The following is a 17,999-nucleotide window of genomic DNA, read 5'->3' as shown; positions in this document are numbered from 1 at the left end:
TGCAGAACACTGCACTGTTGGTGAAAAACCTTGGTCTGAGTTTTGCATGAGTGCTACTCAAACAGCACTGGTCCCCCTTTTTTTTTTTTACCTTTCTTTTTTTACTTTGTTTAGGCTCTTCTCCTCAAAAAGAGGAAAATTAGACTGGAAATCAAAGCAATTCAAAGGGGATTTTTCCAACTGCTTCTCAGAAACACATCAGGCATGTTTCTGATAGCAAGGTGTGCAGCAGGCTGAGATGCTTATGTTTCTCCTAAGCCTCATACATCATAGGTGTTTAAATAAATTATGGAAAAAACCCCAAACTTAAAAAAAAAAAAACAAAACCACAAATATCTTGCCACTGAAGTTCATATCTTTCTAAGTATATTCATTATCCTACAAAAAGTGCTGAAGACACTTGTATGCTGAAATGACTAATCGATTTTTCATCCTATACACACACCAACAAATCAAAAGGAAAATCAGCTCTGATAACATTGAAATGGGGAGGCTTATTACTGAAACAAACAGAAAAGCATTTCAGTTTCAGATTGAAGAAAACACTTTGTAAGACATATCACTTTCTTATCCCATGCTTGTAAAAAAAGCTAAAGTAATTTTTTTTGTGTATTCATAATCCATTGGAATTCTCTGACCTGATAACCCAGTGGTTACTACAGTCACATTGTAAGATCTATTCCCAGGCTTAATCCTTCCCCATCACTATCTGGGAATATTACAGACAGGAGCTATCAAATCTGATAACATTTTATTTATCAGACAAGCTGTTTCTGTGCCCTATTTGAACACCCATGGCCAGGCAAAATAAAAGGGGAAGAGCTCACTGATGAGAGGAAACTCGTTTAGGGGGATTGAAAATCATGTCACTAAACTGCTATGTCTTCTACCTCCCTTGTGTCTTTGCAACTTTACATTTCAAATTGTTATCAATGACCATCTTGTGTAACTTAGCTTTTGAGGGCTAGACCTTTACTTTTCAAGACCTTTTGTGGGACTAGAAAAGGTCCCAGACATCCTTTCTATTCAGGTAGGCACTGATACATCTTTTTCCCTTTTCCTTGTGGTTACATGTGGTATGGAACTTAGCAATCCTTCTCTTCATTTCCAGTAAATGTTTTTGATTTTCAAGTCTGTTCCACTTTAAGAACAGCAAATTTTTCAAAGCTGAACCCCCTAGCCAGGTACTCAGCTTATCATAACTAATTCAACATGTTATCTCTAATATTTATCCATTGACAGATGCACACTCAGAATTAATATTGTAGCTGTGATTTGAAGCTGATTGAGAAAGATACTATGTACTGACTATGACAGCAGTTGGGTCTTGTTTCATAATGTTACTATTCAGTTGTTGGTAAACTTTTCAGTGTCAAATTTTCAACTTTTCCATCCTGTTGAATCAGACCATCCATGTCTTCAAAATTACTGGCAAAAGTTGCTGTCTGCAGTGCATTTCCTATTAAATCCCCACTAATCCTCAAAATCTCTTGTGACTTTGTCCTTTTTACCTTCTCTCTCAAAAAATATTGCTGAAGCCAGTAGTTTGATAATTGAGGATTTTCTTTCTCTTCAGAAGAGTATTTTATTTTTGCCATCATAATGAACTTTTCTGATAAGTGCTAGAAACAAACTCCAGACAGGTATTGACCAGGAAATTCTTTCAAATGTGCTTCACTCTGAGCTGGATCTTTGGCTGGTACAAATTGAAAGGATTCCTGCAAAGCTTGCAGAGGCGTAACAGCTGCAAATCTGGAGTAGAACTAGCTCCTAGTGAATGAAGAATTGTTCTACCCAGTGTGTTCTACAATGTTTTATTCTTCAACCTCCATTTTGTGCTAAGACTTGTTTGTTGGATATTGTTTTCCTCCAACTCGCCCATTGATCAGACAAAGTTGCTTGTAATTAAGTTTGGTATCTACTAGAGATATGTAGCAAGAGGAGCATTGTTTATTTCTCCTGATGAGGTGCAAATGTGTGGGATTTGGAGGCAGTCATAAGGAAAGCACAGCACAGAGATGTATTGACATGCCTCAGAAAAAAACAAAGATCAAGGCAGAAATTCCTTACCAGAGTTTATTGGCAAAACCATTTTCAATTTGTGTTTACCTTTTGGGAAAGCTGATGCTTATGTTTTTTCCATGTAACTCCATTTTCAGCTCTTAGAGCCCCTAGATTTTAGTAGCAGCTTATCCCCCCTTGCTCTGTTTTTAGGATGCTTTGGAAATGTTTGGGGACCTTTTTTTATTTCTATGGTGTTTTGAAAAAATCACTCCATTTGCTGTAGTGTATATTTGCTTGTGTGAAAGGCATCTGCTTTATAGCTGAATGTGCATGGAGAGGCTGGGGTTTGTAGGCTTATTTTAAATGATGCGTGGACTTGCTAATTTGGTTTGTTTTCCCCTGTGCTTATTTCCCATATAATTCATCACTACAGGAGTCAGGTATTACTGTTCCCCTTTGTCTATTTTCCTCACAGCAGAACAGGAGGTAGAGTTCAATGGAATTGCTCTTTCCATCATGTTTTGGAGGCAAAGGATCCATGGCATTCCCCGTGTTCTTCCTTGGCCAAGCTACAGCCCTAACACAGACCCTCCACGTGCAGGTGTCCTGCCAGGCCTCCTGGCCTCAACCACAAGCAAGGGAGGATGAAGACTTGTCTTGTCTGCCATGCCAGTGCTTAAAGATTCCTGCAGGGTGGGAGAGAAGGGTATTTATAGCTACTTAAGTCTGTGGGGGTCTTAAGGCTTTAATTCTGTTTTTTAAATGCTCCCAAAGTTGAAGGGAGCAGGGAGTGAGAGAGGGACATTGGAGGAAGAGGGAGAAAGGAAATGCAATTCAACTCTCTCCCATCTCCATTGAGAAGTTCTAATAGGAGGCAACTTTTCATGTCATCTGCCCCATTTGCAGTGGACACACTGAATGTTTCTGTACTAGGACCATTTGTAAACATCTACCAAAAATCATATATCAAAGAAGCCATGGTTTCACAGCTCAAACCAGCTTCCTCAAGGCTTTCAGTAGGATTCCAGAATGATTTTGTTTTGCATAACAGCATTGTGATTCCTTTGTTCCTCAGTCCCATTTATCTAGCAGGGGTGTGTGGGAGAGCCTCAGAAGTTTCTTATCTCAATTTGTATTTAGGGTCCTGAAATTCTTCTTCATTAAAAGCTGCATTGATCTTCTGGATGTAATTACATCTGTCTTCCTGTAATTATTAATTTCTTAATAGCTTTATGAAGGGCTCCTTATTCCATCTTAAGTGCCATTTGGATGCCCTTTTTCCTCTTACACAGATTGAATCAGTAATAATAAAGCTGACAAAAATTCAGCAAGTGCTCTACAGATATTGCCTGCAGTGATGGTTTCACTCACCTGTGAAATGCAGCCATCTCTGGAGTGGAAGCCTCTGAATATTTTAACAAAATCTTTCTGAAAGAACAGAATTAAGAAGTGTACATAAGTAGCTCATTTTTGTACCAACTTCTGCATTTAAGAACTTTCTAGATTTTTGTTGTTTCCAACTTTGGAAATGTTGAAGAGTCCTTTTTAGGAGATAGATTTTTCTCGTGATCTGATTGTCTCATCTTGGAGACATTCAGCAATTTTTTGTCTTTGTAACTATGGTGACCAGGTCAACCAGTTGATTTTACATAGTTAATTTAATTCTTTTCTGATCATGTGGCAAACGGAAAGCTGCTTATTCTCAGAATGGGGAAAGGGGAGTTGCTTGTGACTTGGACAGAGAGAAATGGCCTCTACTCTCTGCATTTAATCCATTAGGTCCTGTTTCTCTTATCAAATTGCCTGACATAACTGGTATTTGTTAGCTCATAACTAACAAATGTCTGCCATGTCTCATCAAAGTTCTTTAGGAAGAACAGAAGTGTTTTATTATTCTTCTTTTATTATTCTTCTCCTGGAAGAATATAATAAGTGTTCAGCATCATTTGATAGAAAAACTCCTATTGATTGATCAAGAGGATTCCTTACTTGCCTTGTCTTCTTCAAGTTCCTCTTTGGATACCTCCAGGAAGGAAGTAAAGCCTGAAACAGAGAAGGCAGTGATCAGGTCTGGGTTGCACAGCATACATGTAGTTTGAGAGAACAATTATGTTATGTTTCAGATGGTGGTGGATGGCCCATCTGGCCATGGATGTGCTCACCTTCTTGCTAAGAGCATAAATTTGCAGTCAGTGAGGGTTTAACAGGCAGTTCAGCCCTTGGTCTCACTGTTACATCTCCACTTGTGATGGCCCTTCCCAAGATACAGGCAGCTCTCAAAATTATCTTATGCTAATTAGCCCTACACCACATTTTTTTTACCATGAAAGGCATGGAAAGCAAGAAGATACCCTTCACCTTCATAATTTACCCTTCATAATTTATTAGAGCCAACTGCACTGGGTATATGCCGTAAGTATAGAATCATACAGTGGTTTGGGTTGGAAGGAACCACAAAAATCATTTGGTTCCAACTCCCAGCCATGGTCAGGAATGGCTTCCACTAGACCAGGTTGCTCAAAACCCCATCCAACCTAGCCTTGAACATTTCCAGGGATGGGGCATCCCTGTATAGACAGGTAACATCAGTACAGTCACATTTATTTGAAATTGTTTAGGCCACCAAACAGCTTCCATGTGCGCAGGTCCCAGCAACACCTCTGAAAACCTGAGCCTCCTGCCCCACCCTGGGATGCACAGGGTGACAGCCAAGCTGCTGTGCTGAGCATGGAGCTTGCAGCCCAGCACGAGCCTGGGTAACTCCACACTACAGAACCAACACAGAAAGGCAGCAGCTCTGCTGCCTACAGAACCAACACAGAAAGGCAGCTCTGCTGCCCAGCCCACTAAGCTTTGGGACATGTATCTGATGTGCATCTGTATAATAAATACCAGTTTTAGTGCTTTGAACCAGTTGAAAAATTTGGCAACAAGGAATTCTTTGAATTTTTCTTTCTTCTTACTGCAGTATTTATACCAAGTTGCACACAAAGGAAAAGTATAAATACTCTTTTAAAGTTCTTGACCTGCCTTGGGACAAATGGATTTCCTTTTGCATCCCTACAGCCTTTAAACAAACAGAACTATTGCCTTGCCTTTGTTTGGGCTCCCCTGCTGATATCAGTTAGGTTTTCATCTGACTCTGCTTTAATTTCCAGTGAGATTCTTTCTCTTTAAACTGCAGGGAACGCAAACCCCCAGTCGTTTACTGATCCTTGGTACAGTGCAAGGAGAGGATTTTCTGCCGTTCCAGTAGTTCCTACTCAAGCAGTTGGGGTTATGGTCTCTTCTAAGGATCCCCTGCCTGTTTTGTTTGGGTTTTTATCCCAGACAGATGCTTTCTTCTTTGCCTATGCTCTAAATACCTAGAAAAGCAGTGCAAATCAGCAGCAGCTTTAGGGAAGTAGCACACAGGTGAGCCTGAATAAGGCACCCTGAAGCCTTATTTCAGGAAGCCTTATTACCATGAGCACATGGAAACTCTTCAGCAGCCGAGCTCAAGTGCACACAGGGAGAGCTTCTGTCTCGGGCAAAGAGCTTCTTGCCCTGTTAGCTATTCCCAGCTGCATTCTGCCTTACTGACAGTCTTACTGATGGACTTTTTGGCATGGATTCAGGTGAGAGCACAGTGATGCTTAGTGCTAAGGTGTCCAGGAGGACTGGCAGTAATTTTGAGCTTGTCCTTGAAATGGTATTCCATTCCCCACCCCATTGCCCATCCCTTAGCTTGCTGAAATTCACATATGTTTTTCTTTTTCTTAGCTTTTCTAATAAATTTGGTGTTATTTTTTAGGTTTTTTTTTTTTTTGAAGAGTGGGGGTTTTGCTATTTTTTGTTTATTTATTTTAATTGCAAGACTATTAAAAAATTGTCATAAGTAATATGAGGCTGTTGTTGAATACTGAATTTTTGGATACTTTTCAAATTTTTTTAATCAGGGAATACATATAATATTTTTAATATTTTTAATAGGGGTTCAGGTGCTTTTAATAGCCAAGAGTTACACTTGATTTAACACTAAAAAACAGGTATTGCTCTACTTTGCATCACATGTATCAATATAGTTCCATAAAAGATGGATGCATTCTTTTGCTTATGCAGTTCTTTTGTTAGGTGCAGTGCAAGGCATTGTTTTCTATGTGTATTTAGATTAGGAGACTGTCCCTGTGTGTTTGAACACACAAAAATGAGTAAATACCACTGGCTTTTTGAGTTCTGCTTCTGCTGCTGACCCACAGGGTGCGCATGTAACCCATCCTCACCCACACCATACCTCTGCTTAATCCTCTCGAGGGAAGGACTGAGCAGGCCTGTCACAAACGTGTCAGGAAGCAGGTTTTGAGGGAACAACATTTACTTTTCTTCTAATCACGGCTAAAACCAGAAAACCCCGGGGACAAAGGAGGAAAATTGTGTTATGCTTGGATGGATTTAAAAATGCAAAGAAAAAAACCACAAGTTATTTCATCATTCAATGTTACATTTAAAATTTGCAGAATATATGCTTAGAATTCAGTTTGAAATGAAAAATCAAAAAAGCTTTGTCACACATTTCCATTACATATTACCAAACCTTCCCCAGTGAAATCTCAGCTGAACAGGGCATGAGGTAATTCTGAGCAGATATAAATTCTATTTCTACAAAACTACATTTTGCAATTCCTGCTTTATTTCATCCATGGTTTCTTGAGCAGAACCAATCTAATCACAACACTTAGATGACAGGCTCTACAAGTATTGTCATAGTAATAATAATAATAACTAAAAGGACTGCATCAAGTGTCTTTGCTTGTTTAGCCATACAATTCTTGTGTTATGTTTTAATCCTTTTGCTGCTGTCTCAGTTCTTAACAATGCTAGAAGGCATCATCTGCAATTAAGTATTTCTCAGTCCTAAAATCAGCTTCATGTAGTCAAAGTAACCCTGGAGATAACCATTGAGGTCATTCTTCAGTGTTTCATCACAAAGCTTTTTGTATTTACTCCCAATATTATTTTGCTTTATTGTGTTCTTGTCATTGCAGTTATATGCTTCACATATTTTCATTGGAATATAATACCCTTCTATGTGGATTTGCACAAGCCGGCTTTGCAAATGCAATTTATTTTTCAATTGTTTTATCAGAGTCATCTACCTGGAATAGATGATCTCATTAGGAAATGAAAACTTTTAACTTTTAGAACAAGTTTGATATTATTTTTATTCAACCCTTTCCCTTTTACTTCATGCCAAACACATCATATAATATAATGAATTATGCACACAGATGATGAACCAAATCACCTTTCTTCTGGGTAACAGATAGTTTTACTTTGTGCATACAGTGGTCTGTCTTCCTGTTGATGTATCCTTGGATAGGGAAGAAATTTATGACAGTCCTGCTGAAAAGGCTAATGGAAGTCACCAGCATTTTCCTGCCCTCTGGCAGGTTTCTTGGAACTAAGAATGAAATTGGAAAGTGCCCTGTTGTAATGATGCATTTAAAGTAAATCCCTAAGAATTTTCAGCCATTTCATCTCTGAAACTTTGATTGATTTCAACTACTGCAGAAAAATGATTCATATAAGGGAATTTTAACAAGATTTAAGCAAGTGGAATTTTGGAATTAATTCATTAACAAGACTCATCTCATTTAGGAGTTTAGCATATTAATCAGCTGAATGTTTTACCTCCATTTTTTTCCTATCCATTTCCACTGTGGTATCAGTGTACTTTTGAAACTCTCCCTGACTAATTTTTCATCTTGTTAAATTTCTTCAGCTCTAGAGAAAAAAAAATACTGGCTCTTCAGTCACAGTACTGCATTTTTAAACAAAGCTTCTAGATGTTTTAATTCTCTTTTCCTTTTAATGAAACAAGCCAACTGTGCATGTTTAAGTGGACTTTGAGATACTTTGGCAATGTGATGAGTGAATCTGTTATAATTGCACTTGCTGTATTTTTCTGGACTGATATTTAAGCATCTGATAGTCTATGAACCTTGGTGATAGTCAGACCCCAAAATTCAGATGTTAAGTGTTTTGTTTACCACAACCTTGGTGAACATGGCCATTTCAGGTGCATGGTTATAGTATCCCCCTCTGCATCAGGAAATGTGAATTTAATTTTCACTTCATATCTGTTTGAAGAGGGAAACTCAGCTGCTTTGCCTTGCATCTGCTATTGGGATGACAAAAGATCACAAGACACTTTTCAGGATTATGACTTTTTGGCCCATATTTGCTAAAATAATTTAGTGTACTTACAAAATTGTGCAAGTGTACGAGGGTGACTTCATATTACCAAAATAATTTTGGTATTTAAGGGCTACACAATTTCATGGGCTTAGTCTTTTTTCTCCAGCCCTTCAGCTTCTTGCTTGTATTTTTTTAAAGATAATAGCAGGTTTTATAGTCACAGAAGGATTCTCAGTATAGATAGATGCATTAGAGATTATGAGATGGTCTCAATGAAGTGGCCTGTGCAAGTTTCTTCTCTGAGCATAATTAATATATTCTGCAAGGCAGCTGTGCATATGCTCCTTTTAACTTGTTTTGCAGTGGAAGAAGAATTAAATGTGTGCTTAATCTGAAGCTCATGTTCAAGTGCTTTGTTGAATCAGGCTCCATAATAACATTACAGTCTCTTCTAAATAGTGTTTCTCTGTTCCTGTGTTCCTGACTAGATTGAGCAATGTACTGTTTAATTACATCAGAGCCACTGAATATTGGCATTCAGCTCAACCCTAGGTAATGCTTCTGATTTCACTGTCCCCTTATCTAACAGATGTGACATCTTTACACTAGAGTATCTTATCCTCTAAGTAATAAGCCTCTTTTGTAATTAATTATATATGAAAAAGCAAGAGAAAACAGCTCAAAAAGGTATTTTGCCAATAAGAGCAGAATTGCATTTTTAAATCAATCTGAAATTAGGCTCAGAATTATGCAACTTCTCACTAATGGAGACACTTAATGGAAAGTGGAATGAAATTCATAAGAGCATAGTAACTTTTGAAATTTTACTAAAATCAGTGGAAAACTCAGGTGGTAAAACTAAGCTCATTTAGAGGCCTGTCTTGAATTTGGACATCTTATTTTACAGATGAGCATGAACATTGACCTGTCTTTGTGCAGTGAGAGGGAGCCAGATCAGAGAATAACCCCCATGAGCTGCATGAGGCTTTAATCTGAGAGATGTCAGAAAAAAACACCACCCTTATCTGATAGTCAGGGAGATGAGTAAGGACTGGTCCCTTCCTGCAGCAAGGATTTCCTGAGCTGTTCTCAGGCTCAGCGCAGAGGAGGATTTCATGAATCCTTCGGAATTATGAAGGATTTCATGGGATGCTGGTAGAAAGAGTTCCTGCCCTAAAGAACAGAGGGATTTGGAGGACAAATGAAGGGGACAAATACCAGTAGAAAGAAGGGACAGGAATAAAAGTAACATAAACTTTTAAAGCTTAGTATAGAATTTAGATGCAGAAGTATTTTTGTTGTGGGCTGAATATCTCAGGCTGTGTGCACAACTGAGAGATGGCACAGGAATTATCTCTCCTATCTGCTATAAAACCCCACAAATTCCACCTTAATTCAGCTTGCAGACGTGTTAGGCAGACTCCTCCAGGGTCGTGAAAAGGTCAGTACTACAGCAGTGAGGTCAAAACCCTTCCCAACCTTCACGTCCAGCAACTGAACAAGTTCTGAACACAGAGTTAGTGTTATTACGGTCTCATTCTCCTAAACATTTCAGAAAACATTAAAAAATAAAAAAGAGGGGTCTCACAACTTTGGCTTTAAAACTAAACAGAGTAGGGAGTATAATGAAGGCAATATGAAAAGAGGGTTTGAGCCAGCAGCTGGAGTCTAACCTGACTTTATGTGTTGATGAATGCAAATTGGCATTGTCCCCTTGATAAATTAAATCAAGCTTTGATGAAATACACAAATCAATCAATTTGTGTATTTCAGGTTTCTTGTATAAGCAATGTCAAACAAGATAATGTATACAAGCCTGCTGTGCTCTTTATAAATTCTTTAGCATGTTCCTGTTTGGAGTTATACATTTTATGGGAATTGATGATTCGGAATAGATTCATCATTCATTTCACTGCAAAAAAGAGCAGGGGGTAGATATGATAAATTGATAACTACAGGCATCAACATATTTTTAATGCTCTTGATCAATTGCTGCCCTCAGACTTCATCTGCAATGCAGGGTGGTTATGGTAGCTAACAGGCCTTAATAATACAACAGTGTTTAAATAAACAATTGAGGGATTTACATACATTTTGCTAAATAGATATAGTACATTTTAAAATGCTACAGTATTCTTAAAAAGCTGATGAAGGCTGCATTTAAGCTGAAACAAGACTGCACTATCAGATTTACACAATGATAAATGTCTGGCACACACAAGTTCTATCTTGCTGCCCCAAACTGTGTGGTAGTAATTTACACTTTGAAAAACCTCTCCTGTAAATTAAAGTGCTCTATGCCCAGATTATGGCTGGGTGAGAAGAAGTTACAGGTATACCACCAGACCTGCTGTTGAACCATTTTCAGGTTTTTCAGCATTTTACTACAATGAAATTCCATTTAATTCCAGAGGAATCCCCTCCTCTGCCACTCTCCTGGAGATGTTTCCAGAGATATTCTGCTTTCACATACATATCTTTATCCTAAAGGCTTACAGTAATATTCACATTTATATTCACATCTATATTCCAAATGACTCATATAAAAAGAGTACCTTTTTCTGTTTGGATCACTCCACTTCTTTTCCAGATCTCCCTCAGATGGATATCTGTTCCTGTTATTAGGGCACAAGGTTCATTGAAGTGCACAGACATTAAAAGGCTTTGCATTAGCCCTTTCTCCCTTGAGATAGCTTTATCTTACCTGAAATAGGCCATGTATGCTCCAGGCAGTGAGATGATCTAAGGGTAACAGTGGCACAGGAGATCACACAGGCTGGCTAGGAAAGTGGGACTAATTAGCCTTCTGCAGAAACAGAACAGAACATTACAGAGACAGCATCATGCAAGGGACCCTGTACTTCTCTGGGATGAGCTCTGTACCCCTGAGCAATGTTAGGCAGTGCTACGGTGTGGGTTATTTCTGGCTTTAACATTTGCACATCACACACCATTGCACATGTCCATGAGGTCTTCAGTGGCCCTGCTACCAAAAGCAAGGCCAGTAAGGTACAGAAAGTTGGCCCTCTTCCTGAAATAGAACTGTTTGGAAGATGTTAGGAAATAGTAAAAGTTGTTTTGGGTAAATAGTCATCATTATAATTTTTGTTTGTCTCACTTAACGTTATCATTTCAGCAGAGAGATTAGAAAGGGTACCCAGCACACAGGTATGGCTCAGGTTATCTCTGATCACCAAAGCTCAAGTTTATTTTTGGAGCAGTTTCAGTCCTGCTACATCAGTCATACTCTGTCATGCCCCATTACTAGAGATGGGGGTTTTTGAGGCCCCAATACTATATTTATTATTGTGACAGAAAGATGTGTGTTACTAGGAGATCTTGTGGTATTTGTAGATAGAGAGAAAAATATTTGCACCTTCAATTGAGTTACCCTCAATTTCAGTGTTGTGAAGGTAAGAAAATATTGCTTAAATCAATGGCTTTTTAAAGATTGATCTGCAGTCTGTTCCTTCAGAAGAGCTGAATGAATGACTTAGAATTAAATGTTTTAAATCTTCTCTGCCATTTACTTGTTACAGAGCATTGTATCATACATCCTGTGTCTGCCTAAATTACTCAGATTTGAAAGGTGAATAGATAGTTTTCCAAGAGGATAAGAATTAAATGCCTCTCTCTTTCCTTCATCACAAGATTAGCCTTTAATTCACAGAATGACAGAATCACAGAATATGCTGAATTGGAAGGGACCCATAAGGATCATTGAGTCCAACTCCTTACTCTGCACAGACATTCCCAAGAGTCACATCATGTGCCAGAGTCCAACCAGCCTCTGGTGGAGGAATTTTTTTCTAATATTCAACCTAAACCTGTCCTCACACAGCTTCAGGCCTTTCCCTTGGGTCCTGTCACTGTCACCACAGAGATCACCACCTGCTTCATCAGCACCAAAATTGAGATATTGGTAGTTATTCAACTTGAGGGTGTATCATGTGCAGCATTACAGGATTCAGAGCCACTGAGAGTGGAGCAGGTGGTGTCTGAGCACAGAGAAACCCTGAAAAGATTGGGTTTTGATTCAGCTTGTGATTCTACCCTGTGCCGGCCACCCCTTCCCAACTGCATCCACCCATGTTCTCCACTCCTAAAGATCTCCAGCAGCATTTCCCCAAGTGGTGAGATGTGATGCAATACGAGTAGCACACAAAGAACATGCCTGTGAAAGAGGAAAAAGGTAGAGGGAAGAAAATCTTGGGAAGTTTTTTTTTTGAAGAGAGCTGGTGTCATATCCCACAGTCTGCAGAGACATCTTGCTCATTTCCATGCTTTCATCTACATAAATTAATTCAGCCTACATCTGGATCCCAGAATTTTAGGAACACATTTAGTATTCTGTGGCGCTAAATCCTTATTTTGCTTTGCTTTTATTTGCAGTGAAATTAAAACTCAGCAAAGTGTAGAAGCAATTCCTTGCACTCTTCAGTTATGACATTTGCCTTTTGGGCTGACACAGAGGATTGAAATAGAGATTCTAAGGTTTGTGCTGAGGAACGTGGTGTTCACAGTAAAGAACAGCTAAGGTCCTCTGGGGTTCAGTGTTACAGAGACAGAATTTGGAATATGTCACTACTGGGTTACAGTCATTAGTGTTTGTTTGCACTGATAATATACTGCCCATTTTTTTAACCTTGTCAAGTGTTTCTCAAGTTACAAGCAATTTTCTTTCATCAAAGCACAAGAATTGTTCACCTTCTATAAATGCTAGTTAACTCTGTGATCTATAGAAACACAGATTTTGAGTTTGTTCTTTCTGGTGTCCTAAGTGGAACAACCCATAGAACATCACCTGATAATTCTTGTATAAAGATTTACACTTGGCCTAGAAGAACACATGTCAAGAATGTTTCACTGTGATATAAAGATCTGAATTGCTGAGGAATCACAGTATTTTCCCCAGTAATCAGTTTTTGATCAAAGTGATAATACTGAATGTCCTAGATGCCTCGTTTCACTTTGAAAATGTAATGGTTCATGCAACCTTCTTAACAGTACAACATGTTCTGTTAAGCACTGAGTAGTAAGATGAATATTAAACATATCAGATTGACATTAGATATTCTTTATACAATCCAGTAAAGTTTGAGGGTAATATAGCAGAGTGGGAAATTGGTAGAGGAACACCTAATTGTTATTAAGGGAATTGTTTGTTCAAGAGGTTTTTAGACACTATTTGATCTTTTAACTTCTGGGATTAGTTATTAGTAGATGATCAGAAGCATTAACCTGTAGGGCTGATGTTCTTATATCTGTGTCCTGGCTAGGACACAATCATTCACTGGTCAAAGGCATGAAAATTATCCCAACAAAAATATGAATGAACTACTCTGAGGCTCTCTAATAGATGGTTTTAAAAAAAGGAGGAATAAGATTAGAATGTTTCTATAGCAAATAACAGGCCATTTCCTTGGTATGCAAAGCATTTATTTTTATGCAAGCTGTGTTTGTGCAGTTTCTCTGGACAGGAATCCAAAGCAGCTGTGCTTTTCTATTTGAATTCCTCCATAGGTTATAATGAAGAATGCTCCCAAACTACTGAACAGCATTTAAGGCTCTATTTTTAATCTTGCCCTTCTTATCTTGTTCCAAACTGCCCAAGTTTTCTGTCTCATGGATATTAAGTTGACAACAGAATTAATAAAAAGAAGGAAGGGGGAAAGATAGAATCTTGTTATTCCATAATACAGTCAAGCTTCCATTATTTTTTTCTTGTTAACTGCACACTGGAAGCAGCTGCCCTCTCACTTTGCTCTGGTGTGAAGGTATAAAAGTAGAAAAGTTCTCCCTAGACTGAAGAAGCAATCAAAGTTATAGAAAATGACCAGAAACCATATCCTGCGTGGGTAGAAATGATATGTCCTAGGTCCTATTGTGTGTTATTCCAGCGTGTTTGCAAAAGGCTGAAGTCAAGTGAGGAATGAAGGGAGTTGGTTCATTGCCAGACTGAAAAACTGCTGCTATTAATGAAAAGACTCTGTTCTCAAAAAGAGACATTTTCTGGAATTGAGCATGCCATTTTGAAAAAAGAGTCTGAATGCTTCATTTAGAGAGCACTGGTGTGAGGTGGTCTGGCTTTACCAAATCTAAACGCCTGGGTGTGGAAACAGATAAAGTACACGGGCTGGTTCTCAACACAAAATCATGCCTGAAAATTAAAAGCCAAACCATCCTCCAGCTGCCCAGGGCTGGGTGCAGACACAGTGCTGATGGAGAGAGCCGGAGGAGGGGCTGTGCAGCATCCATCACCTGTCAGGGAGTCTGTCCTTGTCCTGCCCAGCTGGCCTGGCCTGCCTCAGCCTGTCCTGGGGCTTCCCAAAGCTCCACTCCCAACTGCTCCAAACCAGGAATCTGCTGCTCTGTGCTATCCCACTTTTCTTCTCTCACTGTGAATCTGATCTTGCAGGGAACTAGGAAGAATTTTCAGGTCTGTGTAAACCATTGCACCATATCCAGGAATGGTGAATAAGAACCCAGGGAGAGAGGAGCTAAAAACTTTGTACAAAAGATATTACAAATCTTCCTTTCCCACTGTCCAAGTAAATTCAACATTCACATGGGAAAATAATCATTAGATTATACAGCAAATTAGATTAACACCCTAAAAAAGTCCAAATCCCAGCAGAGAATTAGCCATTTCAGTTTGCAGAGGCGCTGGGCTCTGTCCATCTCTGCTGTGCTGCCTGTCTCCAGCACTGGCTCTTCCCCACTGACAGCAGCAGATCAGCAAGGTCTGCACTCTGAAGGATATAAATTAGCATTTCATCATGCTTACCTGCCATACCTGACCTCATAAAATCCCCATTCCTTTACAATGTTTCTCTTTATTTTAGTGGCACTCTTCCCTTCAGCAGACACCATCAGGTTTTACCATCACCATATTGCATCTTATCCCTAGAGCATTTATAGAGTATGTGTCACAAGTTTAATGGACTGGGAACATAATTATTCTTATTGTATAAAACTTTGACTGATGGCGCTCAGCCATTTTTTTTAATTTATTTTTTTAACAGTGAATTGCAATACAAAAAAATATTCTGGCCCACAACCGGGTGAGCCAGAATTATCCTGTCAGCTACATCTCAAAATATCAAATGTTACTGGCATTTTCCTTGAATTTCCTGCTGGGTGAGAAATACCTGGGAGCAAACTGAAATGATCTTGTATCAGAAAGGGCTAATTCTGTGCTGGGATTTGGACATTTTTAGAGTGTTAAACTAATTTGCTGTATAATCTAATTATTGTTTTTCCATGTGAATGTAGAATTTACTTGGACAGTGGGAAAGGAAGATTTGTAATATCTTTTGTACAAATATGAGATCAGACTTGACTGAAAGACAGCATGTGGTGCTGATGTGGAAATTTTTGTTATTGTTTTTCCAGAAAATATTTCTTTTTAAGTTACAGGTTTAGGCTGGTTGAATTGGTGATACCAAGGGATAATGAGCAAAACCTTTCAGATAACAGAAGTAAAAAAACCAACAAAAAAAAAAAAAAAAAAAAAAAAAAAAAAAAAAACCCAAAACCTGAAAAATCAAAACAATTTGGTAAAACATTATCAAACAAATAAATAAATTTTCAAAAAATATTTAAAATATATCTTCTGAAAATTGCCATGAATGTAATCCACAGAGAAGCGAGAAGTGGGTTAAAGATACATCCCCACAAAAGGAAGGACAAAAATCTATTTCTCTGGATATAATTATAGCTGTCATTTGACTGACATCTTTTTCATGTTCTTTTTTTCTCACTGCATAACATTAAAATAAAAATAATTGGGGATGGAATCAAAATATATATAGTTTTTGTAGGATTTCAGCATCTGATATTTAAAATCAATAATTTTCTGAGTTTCCATCGGAGATCAGTGAACACTGCAAGCCCTACAGTGTGGCTGTGATCATGACATATACCTTAACAAATGAAGTTAATAACCATGCACTGATATATTGAGATTTTTCCCAAGGAGGCAGCCCCATGCTGTTTTCTATTTTCTGCATGTGTTGCCTGCATGATTGAGGGCTGTGTTAGTCCTGAGATTTGTGGGGATGGATTCAAGTATATATGATAAACACTGCAGGTAATGTATGGCCAGGGGCAATACTTTACTGTCTGAAGGATCTCTACCACTGAAGGGCCTTGTAAGTTGAAGTAGAAGCCCAGAGGAAACTGTCCAAATAATTTAAGAACATTATGTGCATTCATCCATGTTGTCAGAAAACATTTATTTTTTCCCCCATGCCTGCTGTAATAGTTCAGGGATACAGTTCATTCTGGCTAACCAGGTGAGCTCATCTCCAAGGAGGTGGGCACTGCTCATGAGTAGAAACTCCCTTCTCACCTTCAGAGCTTGCACCTCTGACAAAGCCATTGGCAATCCCCAGAAGGAAGATGTACCTGGAATGTGGCAGCACTAAGGAGAGATGGGAACAGGGCAGGGCATATATCTTCTGACTGAAAATATTGATGTGAAATTAGAAGAAATGTCAGGTCCAACCTCTCACTGGTATCAAATGCAAATGGAGCTGGTAGATTTTTTTGTCAGGTTTACAGAAACCTCTGACCTTCCCTGTTTTCCTGGGGGGCAGTGACTGTGGATGCAGTGGATCACATTATACAAAACAAGCAGCTCTAATTCTGCTGGGATGGCTCAATGTATATTAACATTAATGAGCTTGAAAAGAAAGGAAAGAAGAGGAGAGAAAAAGAGGTGTCCTTGCCCTACCTGTTCCCATCTAAACATGATTTCCTTTTATGGCCTTTTCATCTCAGCATCCTTATTTTTCTATCTGCAGATGAACCTGGGTCTCACTAAACAATATTCCAGAAGGGATTTGATGACAATAGTTTTTATTTCCCATGGTGCTGGTTGCCTCACCAGTCCATAGCTAATGAACAGAAAAAGCTACTTCAGTGTTCATATCTCAGAAACATGAAATGTAAGAATCTAGGATGAGTTTTGGGTGTTTTTTAATAATCAAACAGAACAATCATTTTTCACTCTCCCTTTTGACTAAAACATTCAGACTGGGATTAATTTCTTTACTTATCTGATTGCGGAACACCAGTTCTAGTCCTTCTTTAAGGGATCTTCAAAGGTGTCAAAATTCCATGTGTAATAGCCAGATGCAATAAGTCAAGGTATTCCACTGAAAATTATGAAAGAGGAATATCCTCACATGGAGTTGGGTGTGTGCAGTGTGGTCATTCACAACAAGCCAACAAAAGATTTTGGCTAGCCTTCTCAACTAACATGTCTCACCTACTGCATAAATTATTTGTGACTAATTTTCTTCCTTTTATCAAAGAAGATTGTCAAAATGTTTTTGTCCCATCTATTGCCTATGACTACTTATTTTCAGTGTTCAGAATTTCATTTGTAAATAAGGCTTTTCACTGCTGGAACAGTTCTGCAGTCAGGTGGCAGTACCTGGAGCAATAATTTAACACATCTAATGAACACTTCAGTGTTTCTAGCTGCTAAGCAGGATTTGGAAATCTTTCGTGCTTACCTAACACACTCTTTGAAGAAACATGTATCTAATGAAAGCAGAAAGCAAGTGTCTTGAAGTTTTACTGGACCTTTTCCCAGAAAATGGCCTCACCTTGAGGCTTCTGAGTGAGCTGTGCTCCCTCTGAGCAGGCTGAGGGAGAACCAGGCTTTCCCTGGAGAAAAGAAGATTGCACCACCATGAAGGTCATGCTTTACCTGTCAGGCTGTAGAGGAGCAAATCAGAGTTAAAATCACAAACTACTGCTGCTTGAGTTGATGAGATGCTTCTGCAGCTGGCCTCAGGCTTGGGAAG

The sequence above is a fragment of the Ammospiza nelsoni genome, chromosome 8, assembly GCF_027579445.1.
Source record: "Ammospiza nelsoni isolate bAmmNel1 chromosome 8, bAmmNel1.pri, whole genome shotgun sequence".
In the NCBI taxonomy this organism is placed as follows: Eukaryota; Metazoa; Chordata; class Aves; order Passeriformes; family Passerellidae; genus Ammospiza; species Ammospiza nelsoni.
This window is presented reverse-complemented; position numbering follows the sequence as displayed.